Raw genomic sequence first — 19242 nt, forward strand, 5'->3', positions numbered from 1 at the left:
GGGTCTGCACTTGCACACTCCTGTCCTGGCTTGTGGGGTAGCTGCTGATCCTCTCTCATTGCAGCTGTGAGCAGGTGCTGGAGCCTTTGACTGGAAGAGCAGAAATGGATGGAGTGGAGCGATTCAAGACCGTCTTGGGTGGCCTGGAGAGTGGAAAAAAAATTGATTTGGCAATAAAAACTGGCAATCTAACTTGGTTTTTTAGCTGCATGCAGTTTGACTGTCTGCAGGGGTAAATTCACCCCCACGCACATTTAAGCAGTCATGCTTACAAGAAAAGCCAAGAAAGAAATCACCTTTATCAGGGGGAAGCATTCCTGCCTTTCTGTGAAATTTTATCCTTCAGACAGGTAAAAAAAAGGCCCCTTCCTTATACATTGTAAGGTCTTTATTGCACTTGATTTTAACCACACACATTTATTTCAACTCAGACTAACGTCTTCATTTGCCAAATTATAAAGACTGGGGATTTCGGTGCCACAAAAATCTTACTTAGCATCTGTATGGAAGCTCAGGCTGAACTAGCAAGTTACTCTCAAAACTCAGGGAAGGTTGTTTGCTTTTAGTTTGCATAGTAGATACCTGTATAAAAAGTCTTCTATGGGTAGGTATTTCCCGCAGCAAAAAATAGAAATTAAAAAGGAAAAAGAAAAACAACAACAACAAAAAATCTAAAAAATACCCAGAACATTTGATGAACTTTATTCTTTGACTAATAGCTGTTGCTACAACTAAGATCGGGAGATGTTGTTTCCAAAACTTTCAGACATTTTTCAGTACAGTTAGCTAAGTTTCATTAATCTGAGATTTGTTTATTTGTTTTGCAGCAGGTTTTATACTAATGTGTGTCTTTAAGAAAATTTCCAGGTTTTCTGTTTGGAAGGAATTGGGATTTGTACAGTCGCATAGGAAGGAACTGCAATGAAATTACTTCAGAAAGAATTGGTAAGTGGTTGTCATCCTCAGGCCTGGAGGTACTGAAAAACCAGCGCATCCTCTGCAATGTTAATTAGCTATCAATAATAAGCATAAAACTCATTTGTACAGAGGTGATTAAACCTGGCTGCGTACAGAAGCGTGCTGTGTTCCCAACAGCGGCCCCGCCACTGACTTCAGTCCTCCACCAAACTCCTTTTTTCTTCTCCACCGCAATAAAACTAGCCTTTCCTGTACTGCTGTAACCTTAGTTCCCCCTTACGGCACATCCATTTCTCCCACCCAGAGAATAACCCGTTTCCCTCCATACGCCGTGGTCTCCCTACTGCAATAGGTGCTGGGGCCCAGAAGGTACCATAAAGGGGCAGTTCCCAATTCCCCAAACAATAAATGCAAATAACTGCTGGACAGCAATACACCACGGAAGGTGGTATGAAAGTTATTTTACTGCAGCCGCTACAGTACGTCACCGTACGATGCTGAGCTAGAACACTGCAAGGGAATGGGAAATGGCTTGGAGAAAAACTCTTGTGATTGCCCCTAGAGCTTCAGCAAGAAATGCAAAGATGAAAGCTGAGTTTTAAAAAGCACCTGCCATTTTTGACATAACTATCAGTCTGATGCAAAACACAATTTTTCACTGCCAACTGGAAACTCTTCAAGTGATTCTGGATTCCAAGTAAGATGTACCTTCCGTCAAGATATACTGAGGATTTGATGAGTTTACTGTATAGCCACAATTCTTCAGATTATGATGGTTTATATTGCTTTGTGTATGTGAAAGTCAATGAACTTTTTTGTCCCTTGCATGAAGTAGTCAAAACCTTTCTCCTTGTAAAAAAAATAAAATAAAATAAAAAAGGTTGTTGAAGTGATCAGAAAAGACTCTACTCAGTTTTAAATATAGAATATACAATGGTCTAAACTCTGCAATAAAAAAATACTGTAACTCTTGATTTCCGTGACAGTAGAGCCAAACCGTTCACTTCACCTTACCATCAAAAGTCAGCAGTTTCCACAGTTTCAAAACTATGTGTTGCAGGACGCACGCAGTGCTCTTCAGGGAGGACTCGCTCCCTGACTGATCGAGCAAGGCTTTTAACCAGCAGGATTACAATTCCACCTCTTAAAAGTTCAGTTTTCTTCCCCTGAATCCAAACTCATCTAACTAAAGAGGTCCTTCTTGCTAACAACAGCTTGAGGGCTTCTGAGGGTGCTTCCTGCTCCTCAATGTCTTTTTTTACCCCCCTCGACCACACTGTTCTTAGCAGAAGTTTTTTATTTTTCTTTTTCAGCCTTTTGTCTACCCATCTCCTTGAGTCTCTGCTCAACAGGGCAGCTGAGCCCACAGACTTTGTCAGATCCCTGCTGACACAACTCCTAAGGATACTGAGGATAATTAGTACAAAAATAAATGCTTTTCATGTAAAAAGATACTTCAGTGGTGCATTAATAAGCGATGTCTCACAATGCAGCTACGTGTTTAAAGTGTTGAATCTTGAATTGGTACAAAGAAAGCCTCTGAGGTGTCATGGAGTATATTAGTGTTCATGTGGACTGATAATTACCCCATGGAACCTGATAATGAATCTGTTCGTTGCAAAACTAGTCCAGCAACTGATTAAATAAACCTAATCTACATTTTACTGCTAATTGGCTTTTCTTCTTTGCATGATGATGGAAAAAAATCAGTATAGAAATGGACAAAACCTTCACAAAGTGAGCATGCCAGGAACAGACCGAAGGGGAAAGAGGGAGGAGAAATTTTCTTTCCAATGTTATGAGACATTCACGAGGATGTCTTTTTTTAACTCCATTTGATGACTTGCACATCCTGATAATAAATGCTAATTTATTGAAGGCTTCCTGAGACAATGGGGAAAAAAAAAATTACTTACCAGATTTGATCAGACACAGAAACACTAAAGTAAATATAAAACTATGTAACAACAGCAAAAGAAGAACCCAAACAACAAACACCACAGGTTTTCTTGGAAACCGGAATTTATCTAACAACAGTAAATTCATTCCCAGAGAGAAAGTAAGATGGCGACAACTAGGGAACGCACACAGAAGCATACGGAGCAATTAGCAGACACAGGAGTTCATACATGCATCCTTTCATCTAGCAAAGACATGGGACATGGTTTTTCCTGTTGTTATAAGGCAATATATTTGGTTTGTGACACTTGAATTTTTGAAAGGTTTATGCTAGCTCATTGGAAGACAATACTGAAGCTGTGCTTTGCATTCCCCTAACGGAAATGAAGTGAAAGGATTTGCACATGTATTATGAGACAGAACTTTGAACAATGACTTTGAACGCTGTCTTATCGTGGGCTTTGGTGACTTTTTTGCAAGATAATAATTTTTGCAATGATTATTAGAGGACTCAAAACTCAGTAGATTTATTTCTTTTCCCTCCTGGTCTGGGAACTTGTAAAGCAGTTTACTCCATCACTGTCATGGGCACTGAATCGGACTCAACAGGTAGCACTTCACAAGCAAATTTCTGCCCAGGGAAGCAATACCTAATCTAAGGTGCAGATCACAGGCTGTTAACTTAGCTCTGTGTCCGCGCTTCAGCAGCGGTGAGGCAGTTTAGCCCACACTTACCACTCACCTACCGCAGGATTAAGCATTCAGAATAGCTCACGTGCTGCAAAAACATCCAAAGTTTGTTTACTCTGAACTACGAGTTTCTGCCTCCTCTACAAAGTTGCAGAAGCACCTCACAAGCATTTGATACCAGAGGCACTGATGTTTATATGACCTTAGCTGTGATCCTAGACCTAATAAGGCCATGATAGCAATCAATTACAGTAGCTCATTGGTGGCACTGCAAAAGTGACACTCACAAAACCAGGCAACCACCAATGAAGATCGTCGCACCTTGTGGCAAAGCTCGGTCGGTTACAGGCAGCACCCAGCTGACCGAGAAGGGACTCTCACAACATTTCACCCTATATGCACACCCAGAGAGGACCATGAGATGACCTTTGGCTCTGCTGGGAAGACCTGCAGCTTCGGGGGAATTTACACTGTCTGTGCAAATGGCAGAACTGCAAAACAGGTTTTTACAAGTGTATAAACTGTAATTATACAGCACTGTGCCCAGCCTGGAGCAGATTTAATAATATTATTATTAATACTGCCATGAGTCAGACCAACTCTCAGAGGGCATAGTGTAAACCTTGATATTGTTCTTCAGGAAAATAAATTGCTTCTCTGGTAACAAAGAGATCCATTAATTTTGCTGGCCTTTTCCATCTCTGCACACCAAAGACCATAAACAAAGCTCACGCTGTACGGATTCTTCATTGCCAATCTATCCAACTGCTTTAGAGCGTCGAAGGGAAAGAAGCTTGGAAAGGAAATATGATTCTGACCTCAGTAAATTCATGGATAGATGCCAGCTAAAGGTAAGTAATTGCGCAAGACTGAACAAAAATATTATTCTTACCAGTTACATGAAATGCTTTACTTTAGGGGTCAGCTGAGTAGATGTCTTGCCCTGTAAAGCAGGACTTCTTTTTCAAGCTACTGCTTCTGAATAATTCATACTTCAACTTTGTTCTAGAGTCATTAATATTCCTTCTCATGTTCATTGAAAAATTAAAAAGCAAATTAAAAAAAAAAAAGATGGTATTGGACTAAAAATAGTCCTTTGGCCTATGTAGTGGCTACCATCAAAAAACCCTCAGCAATCAGCATTCTGTTCCTTTTGCTACACACACTGGAGGTTCAACACCTACAGTGCAGTAAATTTTGATCTTTACAAAAACCAAAACAACTGGTGCGAGTCACTTCAGACAAATCATTCTGAGGAGCGTATTGGCTACTATCAGCTTGTATATAACCTGACATCATAGTTAAAGTCTTACAGCATCACGGACTCAGATGGGTCTCGTCTATGTGGTGCAATGCAGCCGTTTCACATCACGCAGAAGGCTCCAACCTATCTCTGAACGAGGTCCTCTGCCCAGGCTGCTTTGTCAGATCAGAGCATCACAGGAGTCCACTGCCAGCCCCTGGCTAGTCCAGATGCTCAGGCTTCTCTGCACTTTATCACACTGCTTTTTGCAGCACAAATGTACTACATTTATTTACTAGCTGAATCTTTTTAGGTACCATCCATATCTTCTAAAGGAATTATCATTTACAAGTCAGGTAAAGATTTGAGGTACCAAGGTAAAACTTTGAGTTCAAACATCCTTCTTCCACTTCAGTTTATCAAAATTGCTACAGCACTCCAAATAGATAAACAGCAAAGAGCCGGTAGTTTATCAACAGAACCGGTTTCTCATTTCATAGATCAGATTTCTCAAAGTGCAGTTTGACACAAAAAAGCCAAAAAGCAAACACAAAAAGCCGACACCTGAACAGATTGTAGCTTATGAAGTTAAACGAATACATTTGGCAACTCAGCACCTAAATCACTAGTCAGATTTTTCCTAGCCTAGACACGCTCCTTGGCAGACACTGCTTTGTCTCCCAGCACAGCGTATGTGCCTGACGAAGGGCAGGAACGCATACAGAGCTGGATTCCTTTCATCTGTGAGAGCTGTATCAGGAAAATTCTATGATCTGCATTATACCTTAAGATAACCAGACAAAAACCAAGGTAACGACCAAACAGCGGTTATTAATAATTTCTGCCTCACTGCCTCTGTACTGGGCACTCCATCAGATCTGTGCAGATACAATGGGGTCATACTCTTGTCACCCTGCATAGTTTGGGTGCCCTAGTAACCCTGATGAGGCCGCATACTCAGCTGGACAGTAACTTGTGGTTGCCCAGTTTCCTTAAAATGACACTAAGCCCAAGCCAAATTAATGCAAAATTTAAAGAAAAGCATTTATTCACAAAGTCAAAAACAAACAACACAGTTACAAAGGGTTATCAAATGCCAACATGTAGAAGTGCAAAAAAAGAAGTGTAAGTCAATATAACAAGGTTAAATATGGAACATCTCTCCCCTTCCCTTTCACAGCTGATTTGCTGCTGTTACAAGCTGAATATCAAGGCTCCAGTCTTGCTACACCTTACAAATCAGGCTGCAGCTGTTAGGAAGTGATTCTCCAGTAGAGAGAAATCACCTCTGTTGGAGGTGCACGTGCCCTGCAAGACCCAGTCTTCTCCCAGAAGTTTCCCAAAGGGTCCAGACAGACTTATACCACCTCCCCGAAGCTTGTTCCAGCCCTCCCTTATCCAGAAGGCACACTAATCACACACCTTGATTACAATAAGCCCTGTCTTACCTCCTTGAGATTGCACTGGTTATTAAACCAGAGCCTGTACTGTTAACCTGTGCAGAAGCAATTGATCAACTGCTGTATATTAGACACAATTTCAGCTGGTCCTAAAATGAATAAAACAACTGTGGGAGATTCTGAAACTCGCTAAGAGTATCATCTGAATCAACCAAGCACAGTGGCAGCAGTGCTTGGTGACCCTGCTCAAGCATATTTGCAGCGGGACCCTGAGGCCAGACAAAGCAGGAAACCGTAACGTGCAGGTTGGCAAAAGACTACGAGGCACAGGACGGCAAGGATGAGTAAGGCAGAGAGGATGAGTAAGGCAGAGAGGATGAGTAAGGCAGAGAGGATGAGTAAGGCAGAGGATAGCAAGAACCTCCACACTTAGAGCCTAAACCTCCCCTGTCTCCTGGTCGGAGGAAGCAGAACAGAGAGCGTGTCCTGCAATGAACAAGGGAAGTCATGATCTTAATGTCAATACTCAATGTTCTCTTAATGTCAATGTCAATCCGGAGGGGTAATACCTAGTGATTCAATTGGTTCTCCCTTTTCTTATTCTGAAATACATGAATCAAAGGTCATATATCAATATCAGTCAGGAAATTAATTCTTCTGCTTCACCCACCACAGAGACACACATCTCCATTATACCAAGCAGCAGTTCTCCTGTAAGGAAGGGGAGTTGGCACCATCTTTCATCAAGAAATTATAAAGCTCTCAGCTGCCCCTTTTTGTGATTCACTCTGCATGTTCCAGTGTGAAATGAGCCTCACGCTGACCTTTATCCCTACCCTAACTGATGCATTAACCGATCTACTTAGTGCAAGCATTTACATGAGAAAAAACATTGCTCTTTAGTGCCTCTTGATTGAAACCAGACCGTAGCAACACACAATCTTTTCAGGGACTAGTGACTAATGCTTCCTCTTCCAAAAATCTTTCTCCTAAGGTCTGTAACAAGCCTGAATGGAATAATGTGTCAAGTCCCTTCTCAAAGGTGCTTCTTCAGGGTATTTCGAGAGCAAAACACGGACACATCAGGAAAAGCAATTCCACAATTTACCAAATTTTCAGAGAGACTCAGCCCTTGTAGGAAACAAGCAGTTTGCCACTGTATCAAAGCTAGAACTGCACCATCTAGTCCTACATACCTCTTACCACGGTTTTCTTTTGTTTAGCACATAAAATGTGGCATAAAGCGTACGTGACCTTTCTAGTTACAGTTCTCAACTGTGTCCACAGAAAAAGACGACAGTCGCTTGCAAAATAAACGTATAAAAATAAAATGTATTTTATAACTATATATATGCATTTTACAATATATACAATATAATAATGGATTTTATATACATTTTTATATCTATTAAAAATATATATATAATAAAAATAACATAAAAAATAAACATATAAAACTCGCAAAAAATCAAGAGGACTTACAGGATCAGTCAGTTCTGGCAAGCTCGCTTGGTAGGTGAGAGGTCTACAGTCACAAGTATTATTCACCAAGACACAGGGAAGAAACATTGGTCCCACATCGTCCCCATCGAGCACATCTACTGTCAGGCTGGTTGTACTTGTCCTTCGCTCATTAAGATTCTGTCCTCAGTCCTGTGGAGCAAACGAGTTACATCTGGTGAGACTTTCTGAACTCAGAATCTACAAAAAAGTCTGAAGTTAAAGCGAAGGGCAAAACATATAAGCACCATAATTATCCAGGTTCTAGGAAATAGCTAATTACAGAAACTTCCGCCTCCGAGCTACAGCCTTTAATTTCATAAAGGCTCAGAAATACAATTAAGAGGTAAAAATTTACCTCTTGAATTAAGAAATGGTGTGAGACATCTATTACTCAGAAATAATACAGTTTTGAGAAATTAATTCTCAGGAAATGTGTGAGATGAAGATACATGTCTTGTTAAATATATATAAAAATGGAGCGTATTTGTATGACATAGAGAGTCCCTCGTGCCTTACTTAAAATCTGAAATGTACTCTTATGCTGCCTTGTGTAGCTCTACCGGATCCTATCTGTAAGTAAAAGGACTTTCACTTACAGAAACGGAAAGCATAAGCAGTAACAGCTACTTTTCTAATTGGCAGTGGGAAGGCCATGGACTGTAATGCTCAATCCACCTCTGCATGCCACATTTTAGGAAAGATTTAGCACCTCCTTCCCCGCCTCCCCCCCCTCAAAAAAAATAACCAGCCAGAGGACAGCAATGAGATTGATCTAAGATCTCCAAACTGTACTCCATGTGGAAAGCTGATTTGTCTAGAGAATGAGTTATACTGCTCATGGTTTAAAGGTTGAAGAACGCTTCTGTCCACAATAAAGCAGCTACAATGCTGCATCCCAAAAAAGTCTCCATGCTGCGTGACAGGTTCTTTTCAATCTATCATGGTTTCACTTTGTTTGTTTGTTTGTTTGTTTTGGGTTTTTTTAACTCTTTGGGTACACAAGACACCATTGACTACTGCAACTTCTTTATTGTCTCTTTTTTCTCTTTCCAGATGGTACAGAATAAAACTATACTTTCCTGAATTGTGGGAACCACCCGGATTATTTTTACACGCTGAACAATGTACACGCTAGCAACAGTTCACCGTTCCTTTCTTTCTTCTTTTGTTATCATAGCAAAAAACCAGCATGACTCTCCAATACTTTTTTTTTAAATAGTCAAAAATATTTCCATTTTCATGAAGCAACTGTTGTGATAGCTTTTCTTTACAAAAAGAAAATCTTGCAGAGGGAGTATGGGCCATTAGCTAAGTCTTGCCCTCCTATCCGAGGATAACACTGACAGAAAAAAGCAATTTTTTTTAAGTATTTATGCTGTTTAATATCGTCATCTGCGTAAGACGAATAGGTCATTGCTCTGAATCAGACTGGGTACTTATACTTTTTTTCCTATTTTGGAGTCCACTCAGTTCTTGGAACCCCTTTACCTTTACAGTTACTAAATACGTGAATTTCTGAATTCAGTTTTCTTCATGGTCAATGATGAAAAACAGTAACAGCTACAAGGAGCAGCCTTCATCATCAACCAATCTTTTCTACATTCCCCCAATATGTGCTCTTGAGTAATACTGGGTCAAAGCACAGATACAGAGTTATTGATTTCATAAGAAAACACATGGCCTTGCAAGACATTTCCATCATACAAGCTGCCCTATGATAAAAAAACACGATACAGAGGCTATCAGCACAGCTCTAGTCCCAAACCCAGTACCACAAAGGTGACAATTTACTGTCTAAGGACATATATTCAAAGGAACGAACAAATTAAGATGAGATTGCTTTGTTGTACTGCCACCATGGATCCCAAGCTGTGCCTTCACCAGTTACTCCCCCAGCGTGACAGGCTTCCCTCCTCACGCGAGGTGTTCGCACTGCTGCATGCCATGCCCGTCTCTTGAAAACCACGACCTGCTCAACTACCCCAGTTACTTTTCTAGGAGTGCTGTGTCTCATGAAACTCACAGCTCTGACATCAAAGGAAAAGAGCAGAATAAATGCAGAATAAATTATTGGTAAAACAACAAGGCAAATCAGTTCTGAGCCTTCACGTATTCCTTTTCAAGAGATCAGCAAGTTACGTTACCCGGGTAAAACGACTTGTTCCAACAGCTGTAACTGTGTGGGCCAGGAGCATCTTTAAATATATCTGAGTGCGAGAAGCACCGAGACATCCTCGGAGCCTGTCTTCTATTGGGGGAATGCTGAACATGCCACAAAATATGTAGGGAAGTGGACTGTAAAATGTATTTACAATTCTGTATCAGAAGGATGACAGTAATATAAATGCGTGAATTCAGGAGCAAGCTATCTAAAGTTGCTTCAGAGCATTCTCATTTTCCCACAAACAAAGTAGTGTCACAACAGAGGTAAACAACAGAGGAGAAGTTTTCGTTTCAGCTATTGTCGGAAGGACAAAAAGGGAAAAAAGCTTTCACAGCCTTCAAGGGCACCAAAAAACTTCCCTGATGACAGATACATAAGATACAGTTTAAACATCACTCTTCTCCGTATGCATTATCCACTGCCAGCCACTCTATCAAAACCTCCACATACGCTTGCAAGACAACTTGAAAGAAAAATCATACCTTCATAGAAAAATGCATTTCAAACCTGAAGGATACAACCAAATTATAGCCATTAAACTCGTTTGAGATCAAATTAGCATCGCTAGATTTGTTAGAAAATGAACACTTAGTGACACCAGAAGGCACTTTTATGCATGGGCTGTACTATGAATTTGCAACTTGCTCTTTGTGCCAAAAAGGTTGTCTTGTTACACACACTGAGCAAGCTTTTTTAACCAGTAATAATATGTCTAAGCTTTCAGCAACCGAGATAAATCTTAAATAAGATCTTCAGGAGAAGAGTATTATCAGACCTGGTAGTTCAGCGAGACTTTTCCTTTCCTTTGAAAAATCTCAATCTCCAAACTAAACCCCCCCCAAATCAGTGGCACAAATGGTCGTTAAGAGAGCTATACTTACATTTGCTTGAACAATGACAAAATAATGTGTCTTTTCTTCGTAATTTAGTCTTTCCCGTAGAATACTGCTCCAGACAAAGTGAGAGGAATATCAAAGGTGCTGCTGGAAGTCTGAAAAAGTTAAAACAGTACGATAAAATTGAACATGCTTCGAAGTTAAAACATGTTTCAGATAGGACACAACGAGATGATCGATTGGATGGCACACCAAAATTGCATATGCTTTCCACATTAGAGATTTTAAAGTCTTCTATGTTTTCTCCCCGCCCAATTTACTCTTTAAGAACCCCACAATAAATAATCTGTACGTAACAGAATTCTGATTCTTTGCATATACATTATTACTTCCAACCACAAACTGAAGTCTAACTATCCTGCTTCTTGCAGATTTGCCATGCTGAATTAGCAGCGGTGTGTTCAGAAAAGCTTTCTCTATTTGTCAGCTGAGAGTTCAGGTCTTCCGTTTCTACGGTTTGGCGTGCCTTCATCTATTTTTTCCCACTATTGTAGAAAGTATCAAGTATTAGAGATTAAGAAATCCACGTCACTGTACTTACCTTCTCTTTATTCTGGCTTTCAAGAGGGCAAGGAAGTAGTAAACATGCGGAGAACAGTAAAGCTACACGCATAGGTGCCAGTTCACAGTGGCAGTTATGCACTTGTTCATAAGGTAGTAAATTCAGATTTCACAGTGCCCCGCCAGCGAGTAGGCTGGGGGTGCACAAGAAGCTGGGGGGGTACACACGGTTGGGACAGCTGACCCCAACTGACCAAAGGGATTTTCCATACCATAGGATGTCGTGCTCAGCAATAAAACTGGGGGGGAGGGTGGCAGGGGGGCCACTGCTCTGGGTCTGGCTGAGCATCGGTCAGTTGGTGGGGAGCAATTCTGTTCATTTGCATCACTTGTTTTTCTTGGGTTTTATTTTCCTCTCTCTGTTGTTTGGGGGTTTTTTTCCTTAGGTTTTTTTTTTTTTTAATTTCTTTTTATTTATTAAACTTTTTATCTCAACTCACAAGTTTCTTTCTCACTTTTACGCTTCTGATTCTCAACCCCATCGCACCAGATTTTGTTATTACCATCCTGCTAATGACACAATAGATCCTGCCAAACCTACAACCTGCAAAATGTGAAGACCAACTTAGGCAAGACACGTTCCAGAAATTACAGTCAGCACAGGGAACCAGATGTATCTATCTTGTTCTGTCCTTGCCAGAACTGCTGGGTGACCTGTCATCAGCCCCAGTGACTAACAGCAAGCAACAATCTCTAATCTGCCTTAGCTGAGATGCAGCTCCTAGGAAAACAGCTCTTTCAGAAAGTCACGCCTTGTGATTTTGGGAAAGTGTTTCAAGGAAATGTTTTTAACACTCTAGAATGGTAAGACTAAGCATGGGAATCTCACTCCAAGTTCTAGCTCTGTCACAAATTACCTTTTTCTTTTTTTCTTTTCACCAGAAGCATGGCACTTCTTTCTGAATGCAAGATGAGTTACATGGGCTACACAGACAGCCCAATGAAAACTGAGAAATGAGTCATTCCCATCCCCCTTCCTTGGCACTCCAACACTCCTTTCACACTCCCTTCCCTGCCCGCAGGCAGGCCTTACGCAGTCTGCGCAACACGTACAAGAGGATGACTCCACCAGATATTGCCCAAATCATCTCCTATTTGAGTTTGATCAGCTCAGCTGCTGCCACAGCCTTTTCTGGCCTTACATGCAGTCTTGCCCCATTCTGGCCCTCTCAGAAAGCTCCTACAGGGAGTATCTCACTCGCTGCCTTAATCACAACTGACAGACTCCTTAAAACCCTCAAGTTGTTTCCGTCACTTCGCACATACAGTTAATACGGCCTCTCCTGGCTCCAGTAAAACCATCCACCCCCTGTACCCCCATTTCCCAAAAGCCGGCAGCACAGCATCGGTGGGGGGAAAGGCACATATCAGAACCTGGGGCTGAGAGAGAGGCACCAACATCTGCCAAAGGGAGCTGCCTCCAACCAGGGCCGCTCCCCACCGAGTTCTCTGACAGCAAAGCCCCGGTGCATGGTCTCACCAGGAGCGAGAAACAGCTTCCACGTCTGGAAAGCCCCCTTTATGAAAGGCTGTCAACAGCGATGGGGTTGTCCATGAGCATGAGACCCGCTTCAAGGCCTGGGGACAGCAAAGGCACCCGGTCTGTCCCCACCAGAGCACGCCTGCTCCACAGCTTGGAGCCGCCCCTCGGCGAGGAGGCAACTCTGCCCTCCCCTGGCCTGCCGACAGGCAACACTCACCTCCAGCTGTCCGGGCTCCAGCTGGGGACCCCCGGGGCAGCAGCAGGAACCGCTCTGACCCTGGCTGTGGGGCTGAGCACTCGGGCCCAGGGCTGGCGAGGGCCCCGCCCTCCCCTCCTCCTCCTCAGCCTGCTCAGCCTCTGCCCCCTCCGGCCCCGCCTCAGGCTGCCTGGGGCTGACAGGCTGCCGCCAGCTCCGCTGATTGGCTCAGCCACGGCCAATGGCGTGGCTGTTGTTGGGTGGGCACAGGCAGCCCGGGCTCCTCGCCGAGCTGCCCCGTGCCTGCTGCCCCGCTGTGCTGCAGCGCAGTGCTCAGCCGGCCGGGACGCCGGGCCTGGGGGAGAGGGCCTTCGAGCAGGGCCCTTCGAGCAGGGCCCTTCGAGCAGGGCCCTTGCACCGGGGGCTGTTCGCTCCGCAGCACGAGGCGCGTGCACAGCTCTGCCCTCCCTGTCCCTGAGTGCTCTCAGGGGTCTGGGCCTGCTCGGGGAGGGGAGAGGGAGCGGGGCAGGAGGGGCGCTCCCTTGGATCTGCTCTGGCGTGGTCAGTCTCTCCAGAAAAGCAGGTGTGCCTGTGCTGCCAGCCACAGCCCTGGGCAGGAGGAGCTGCGTGATGGGAGCCTCTCGCATCGGCCAGGCCGGCACCTGGCAGGAGGCAGGGCTCTGCGCTGAGCCCAGGGCCTTCCTCAGGCCTCGCCTTCCTCTGGGCAATGAGGAGGAGAGACACCCCGTCCTGGCGCGGCCCAGGACATCCTCCTGTGGCCAGAGGGAAGGACAGAGCCCCCGTCGCTCTCCCCGCGGGGACTGGCCGCTGTCCTTCGCTTCTGTTCCCGAAGCTCCCCCGTGCTGGCAGGCCCCACAGAACTTCAGGGCCACGCAAATGCCGGAGCGCTGGGGGCTCCTGGGGCTCAGGGCAGGTTTGGGCATCTCCGAAGCCAAAGGTGCGGCTGCCCCTTTGCTTCTGCAGATGCAGTTACTTGCTGCCCCCTTAGTGGTCAAAACTGCTTCTCTTCATGGCACACGGACTGGACAGAAGCCACTTCCCTGTTAGTCTGAGAGGACTTCAGGGAAACGAGGAAGTCAAAGCATGCACGCATGTATGAGGACAATGAAAAGGAGCTGCGTCAAGGTTTTTCTGCTGTTCCAGATCCGAACTCAGACATCTGTGTGCATCCCAGCACCAAGTCAGGTTTTCTTCCTCCAAGCTGCACAGCTTTTCGCCAGCGAAAGTGAGTTGGGCTGAGATGGTCTTTGGGATAACTCGGCTCCTTTCTTTTTTAATTGGGTGCCTACACTTCCCTTTTTTTCAGCAATTTCTTTCTCTCTCCCCCCCTTCCCCCCCCTTCAGTTCCACCCTCTTTCAAAGGTAATTATGATTTGACTTTCTGGACAGATCATCGCACAGGCAGACACAAGATATAAGTATGGGCTGGTCTATACCTTCAGAGCTGTAGGCTGAGCTATTCTACTCTACCTTTGAAGGCTAGATAGGTATGGGCTATGGGTAGAGTTACTCTTTGCCAGTTATTATTTCTTTTGGGGTCCTGTGACAGGGATGGTAAGGTCATCAGCCTGCAGCTCACTGAAAGAATTTTGATGGCGAATGCTGTTCTGTGTGTTTCATTTTCAATAATCATTGCATTGAGCTAGAATTATTTCTATGCCATTAGGTGATGGGAATCTTCTTGCACTCGTCTTCTGTTTCTGGATCGCGTCCTGACAGCCATTGTCATTCAAAGCTTTCCTGTCTGTTCCCGAGAGGAGTGATGGCCACGACATGGAACAACTCCTGTGAGTAATGGCTTCACCAGTAGGCTTGGATTTAGTGAATCCCCATGGACAAAGGGATGTAGCAGGTGCTCCATCCAAGAATTTTGATGTGCTGACACTCTAGTGTGAATGTGGAGGTGTTTCTTCCTCCTCCTCCTCTTCCTTTTCCTCCTCCTCCGCTGGTTCTTCATCATCATCATCGTCCTCCTCCTCCCATTCCTCTTACTCCTGTTCTTCCTCCTCCTCCTCCTTCCTCCTCCTCCATCCTTCTCCCTGCTTCTATTACCTTCTGTTTTTCTTCCTCCTCTTCCTGTTATGCAGTTATGCTGTTAACACTCCTCTTCCTTACCCTCATCCTCCTGTTCCTTCTGTTCTTTTTCTTCATTTTCTTCCTCTTATTCCTCCTCCTCTCTTCCTCTTTCTCTTCCCCCTCATCCTCCTATCCCCCCTCCTACTTTTTCTTCCTTCGCCTTCTCCTCCTCTTCTTACTGCTGTTCCTTTTCCTATTTCTTCTCCTCCTGTTCCTCCTCCACCACCTCGTCTTCCTCCGCTTGCTCATTTCTCATTTTTCTCCTCCTCTGCCACGTTCTGTTCCTTTTCATCCTCATCCTATTTTTTCCTCCTCCTTATCCTCATCTTCCTTCTTGTGTTCCTCCTTCTCTTTCTCCTTCAACTTTTCTTGCATTTTCTCCTCATCCATTTCCTTTTGTTTCTCCTCATCCTTTCCTTGCATTTTCTCCTGGCCAATTGTATGAGGTTCCACAAGGACAAGTGCCGGGTCCTGCACTCAGGTCGTAACAACCCCATGCAACGCTCCAGGCTTGGGGAAGAGTGGCTGGAAAGCTGCCCAGCAGAAAAGGACCTGGGGGTGTTGGTCGACAGCCGGCTGAATATGAGCCGGCAGTGTGCCCAGGTGGCCACGAAGACCAGTGGCATCCTGGCCTGTATCAGAAATGGTGTGGCCAGCAGGAGTAGGGAGGGGATCGTGCCCCTGTACACAGCGCTGGTGAGGCCGCCCCTCAAATGCTGTGTTCAGTTTGGGGCCCCTCACTCCAAGAAGGACATTGAGGTGCTGGAGCGTGTCCGAGAAGGGCGACGAAGCTGGTGAGGGGTCTGGAGCACAAGTCTTGTGAGGAGCGCCTGAGGGAACTGGGGTTGTTTCGCCTGGAGAAGAGGAGGCTGAGGGGAGACCTCATGGCTCTCTACAACTACCTGAAAGGGGGTTATGGTGAGGTGGGTCTTGGTCTCTTCTCCCATGTAACTAGCGATAGAATGAGAGGAAATGGCCTCAAGCTGCGCCAGGGGAGGTTTATAATGGAAAGCACAGGAGGTGTAAGTCTTTACAGACTATTTTTTCTCCTTCACATATTCCCTTTAAATCATCTCTTCAACTCTTCCCAATAAGTATGTAGCTTTCGAAGATAACAGCTTTATAACAGATTTGAAGAAGTGCTTTTCTCCAAAGCTTTTCTGCTGTTCATCTACATTAGGAAAAATGTCTTTACTGAGAGAGTGGTGACACACTGGAATAAACTGCCCAGGGAAGTGGTGGAGTCACCCTCACTGGAGGTGTTCAAGGAACGTGTGGACGTGGCATTGCGGGACATGGCTTAATGGGCATGGCGGTGTGTGATGTGTGTTGGGTTTTTTTGTTTGTATGTTTTTCTTTTTGTTGATGGTTGGACTTGATGATCTTACAGGTCTTTTCCAACCTTGGTGATTCTGTGATTCTGTGTGTGTGTGTGATTTGTTGCTCATGTAATAAAAGAGTAAGCAAGTGTACCTAATTCCTCCTAACATGGGCATGACCAGGGTTCCCCCCACAGCCAAGGCCTAAAACTCACCACGGGGCGAAAGTGCGGGTGGACGGAGGAGTGGGTGGGTGCAGAGGCCGGACGGGCGTGGAGGCAGAAGGGGTCTCCAGCAGAAGCTGAGGGATGACTTTTCCCTGCTGTTGCAGCCACCTTTCTCCAGGAGCGGTCCGGGTCCTGGAAAGGCTGGAGCCGCATCAAGCAGGCTGGGACATATTCAAGCACGTCACTGAGACCAACAGGCAGCAGCAAGAGCTGCAGCGGCAGCTGCCCTGGTAAGTACCTCCCTGACGCCGGAGAGGGGCTTGCTGGGCACCTGAATTGGCTTTTTGTGGGGGACCTGGCTGGAGAGAGAGGGACCCCTCTGATGGCTGGCTCTGCCCTTTCCAACCCAGGGTCTGTCCTCCCTTTGCAGAGGCCTGGCACCAAGACGTCTTGCCCCGAGGGGGGAATACCTGTTTGGGACAGCCAAGGTCTCGCCGCACCTGACTCAGCCCCAGGCTGATCCGCTGCACGGAAGGCAGAAGGGGCAGTATGGAAGAGGAGCAACACAGTAACCGAGCTCTTGGGAACCTACTTGCAGAAGCCCCTCGCCGCTCCCGGCCCACCCGTGCGTAACCACACAGCATCACACTGCGCCCCTGAAAGTAGGGCTGGGACAGGGGAGGGCACCGGCCCGACCTGGACCCTCTCCACAGGCCACTTCTCCGCAGGCTGAGGGTGAGGCCACTTCTCCGCAGGCTGAGAGCCAGCCCCCCCCGCACCTGGGGGCTCCTACACCTCAGCAGGAGCTGACGGCCGCAACCCCAGCCCCCGCAGTCAGTGGCTCGGCCTGGTGCTGGTGTTACAGAACATCCTGAAACGCAGGGTCAAAGTAGTGTAAAAGGAATGGAAATAATGTGAAGAAGATACTTTGTAATGCGTGCACCTGGTATTTAGACATAAAATTACAGTTAAAAACTGTCTCCACTAACTAACAGTAAGGATTACCACAAGGTCGAAGTCTAGGAAAATAGAATGGAGTGCCAAAACTGTTTTAAGGCTGACCTGCCTCATTGTCATGTGAAACCCACACCTCCTAGCTAGAAAACGCCCCCAACCCAAATAAGCCCCCTCCCCTCTGGGCATGCGTAGGGAATTGGAACTGTATCTGTAAGATGAAGTAAGAAAGGTACTAACCAATAGTTAGTTAAGGGGTAGGAGCAGTAGGCGTAACTAACATTGTTACCTGTTTTAAATCCCTGTCATGATTTCAGCCCGGGGTGCATGCTGGCTGGAGAGATCCCCCATGCACCCGGTGCCGAATGAAGTAATGCCTGCTCTTTAATAGACCAGTGTGAAGGGGTTTCATTCCTGATTTCGGTGACACTGGCACTGAGGGAGGGAGCAGGAGGGCGCCCGACCGGGGCTGGGCTGGGCACCTTCCGCCTGTTCGTGCTGCGAGGCCTCAGGGCGAGGGCCCGCGCCTTCCCCTGAGAAGGCCCAGCACGGCCCGCAGGGCGGGATGGGCCAGGAGCAGCTGTGCCCCGAGGGCCCAGACAGGCTGGGCTGGGGCCCCCCATCAGTGCTGATGTTCTGGGCTGAAAATGGGAAAATGGGGAGAAACTTTGCCGTGCGTGTTTACTGGAGGCTTGTGGCCTGATGCTCTCAGGCCCTGGGTGCCAGCGAGGCTTTCCAGATGGCTGAGTAACGCCGTGCGGCTGTGAGCGGTGGCACAAACTGCTCCGGTGGCCTCGGGTCCCTGGAGGGGGACGTGGATCGGGGACGGGGCTGGGAAGGGCTCTCGGGAGAAGGTCCTTGCTAGAACTGTTCGAGGACCATGAGTGAATTCAAGTGATGGAGAATGGGGAAATCCTGCATTTCGGGGCCTGTGGGGATCCGCAGGGTGCTGCGTGTCTGGTCCCCGCCCCGCGGCGTGTCCCCAGCACGTGTCCCTGTGTCACAGCAGCCCTCTGTGAGGCGCCGCGCCCCGCACGGGTGTCACAATGGCCAGGCTCTATATCTTCCCAAGGGGCTGGTGCTGCCCCAGTTTCTCATGGCATTCGCAGGAGGAGGACCCAGAGAGAGCAGTGCGTCCATCTGGGGGATCCTGCTGCCCTGAGGAGGATGAGAGCACTCAGAGGTGAGGCGGTGGTGGGGGGCTGGGGGCTGCTGCCTGCTGGGGGCTGCGTCGCCGTCACCTCTCATCCTGCTGCCAGGCACCTCCGAGAGGGCTCTGGCTCCATCCTCTCCCTGCCCTCCGTGGGGCAGCTGGGGACTGCTCAAAGACGACCTGGCCCGGCCAACTCTTGGTGGGGCTGCCCAGCCCCAGCCCTCCCAGCACCTCCTTGCAGGGTCCCATGTCCATGTCCCGCCCAGCTCGGGGCCCCCGTGCTGGACTCGCTCTAGCACATTGCTGCCATTCTGTCACTGGGGAGCCCAGAATGGATCCAGTCCCCCAGTGTGGTATTGCCAGTGCGGTCTTCCCAGTGCCGCAGTGAGGGGAAGACTCCCTTCCCTCGTCCCACTGACTGCCCTCTTGCCAGTACAGCCCAGCACGGGCTGTTAGTGCTGGGAGAGGCTGGGAAGATCCTCTCCCCTCCCTGGTGCAAAGCCCTGCAGCCAGCAAAACCATTTCTTTCTTTTCTTCCAGCTCTCTGCCCGTGCTTTGGTTCTCAGTCCAGACCTGCACATCCTGAGGATGGAGGCAGA

General features: G+C 46.6%; 1 long non-coding RNA gene across 1 annotated transcript; it reads right to left on the minus strand.

Moving 5' to 3' along the window:
• Positions 1 to 97: 97 nt before the first annotated feature.
• LOC132321816 (uncharacterized) lies at positions 98 to 13060 on the minus strand. The gene is made up of 4 exons (XR_009484910.1): positions 12975 to 13060; positions 10699 to 10808; positions 7633 to 7803; positions 98 to 143 (listed from the first exon to the last, which is right to left on the minus strand). It is a non-coding gene; the product is annotated as an uncharacterized LOC132321816 (long non-coding RNA).
• Between the last annotated feature and the right edge of the window lie 6182 nt (positions 13061 to 19242).

This window comes from Gavia stellata, unplaced genomic scaffold (genome assembly GCF_030936135.1).
Source record: "Gavia stellata isolate bGavSte3 unplaced genomic scaffold, bGavSte3.hap2 HAP2_SCAFFOLD_120, whole genome shotgun sequence".
Lineage (NCBI taxonomy): Eukaryota > Metazoa > Chordata > Aves > Gaviiformes > Gaviidae > Gavia > Gavia stellata.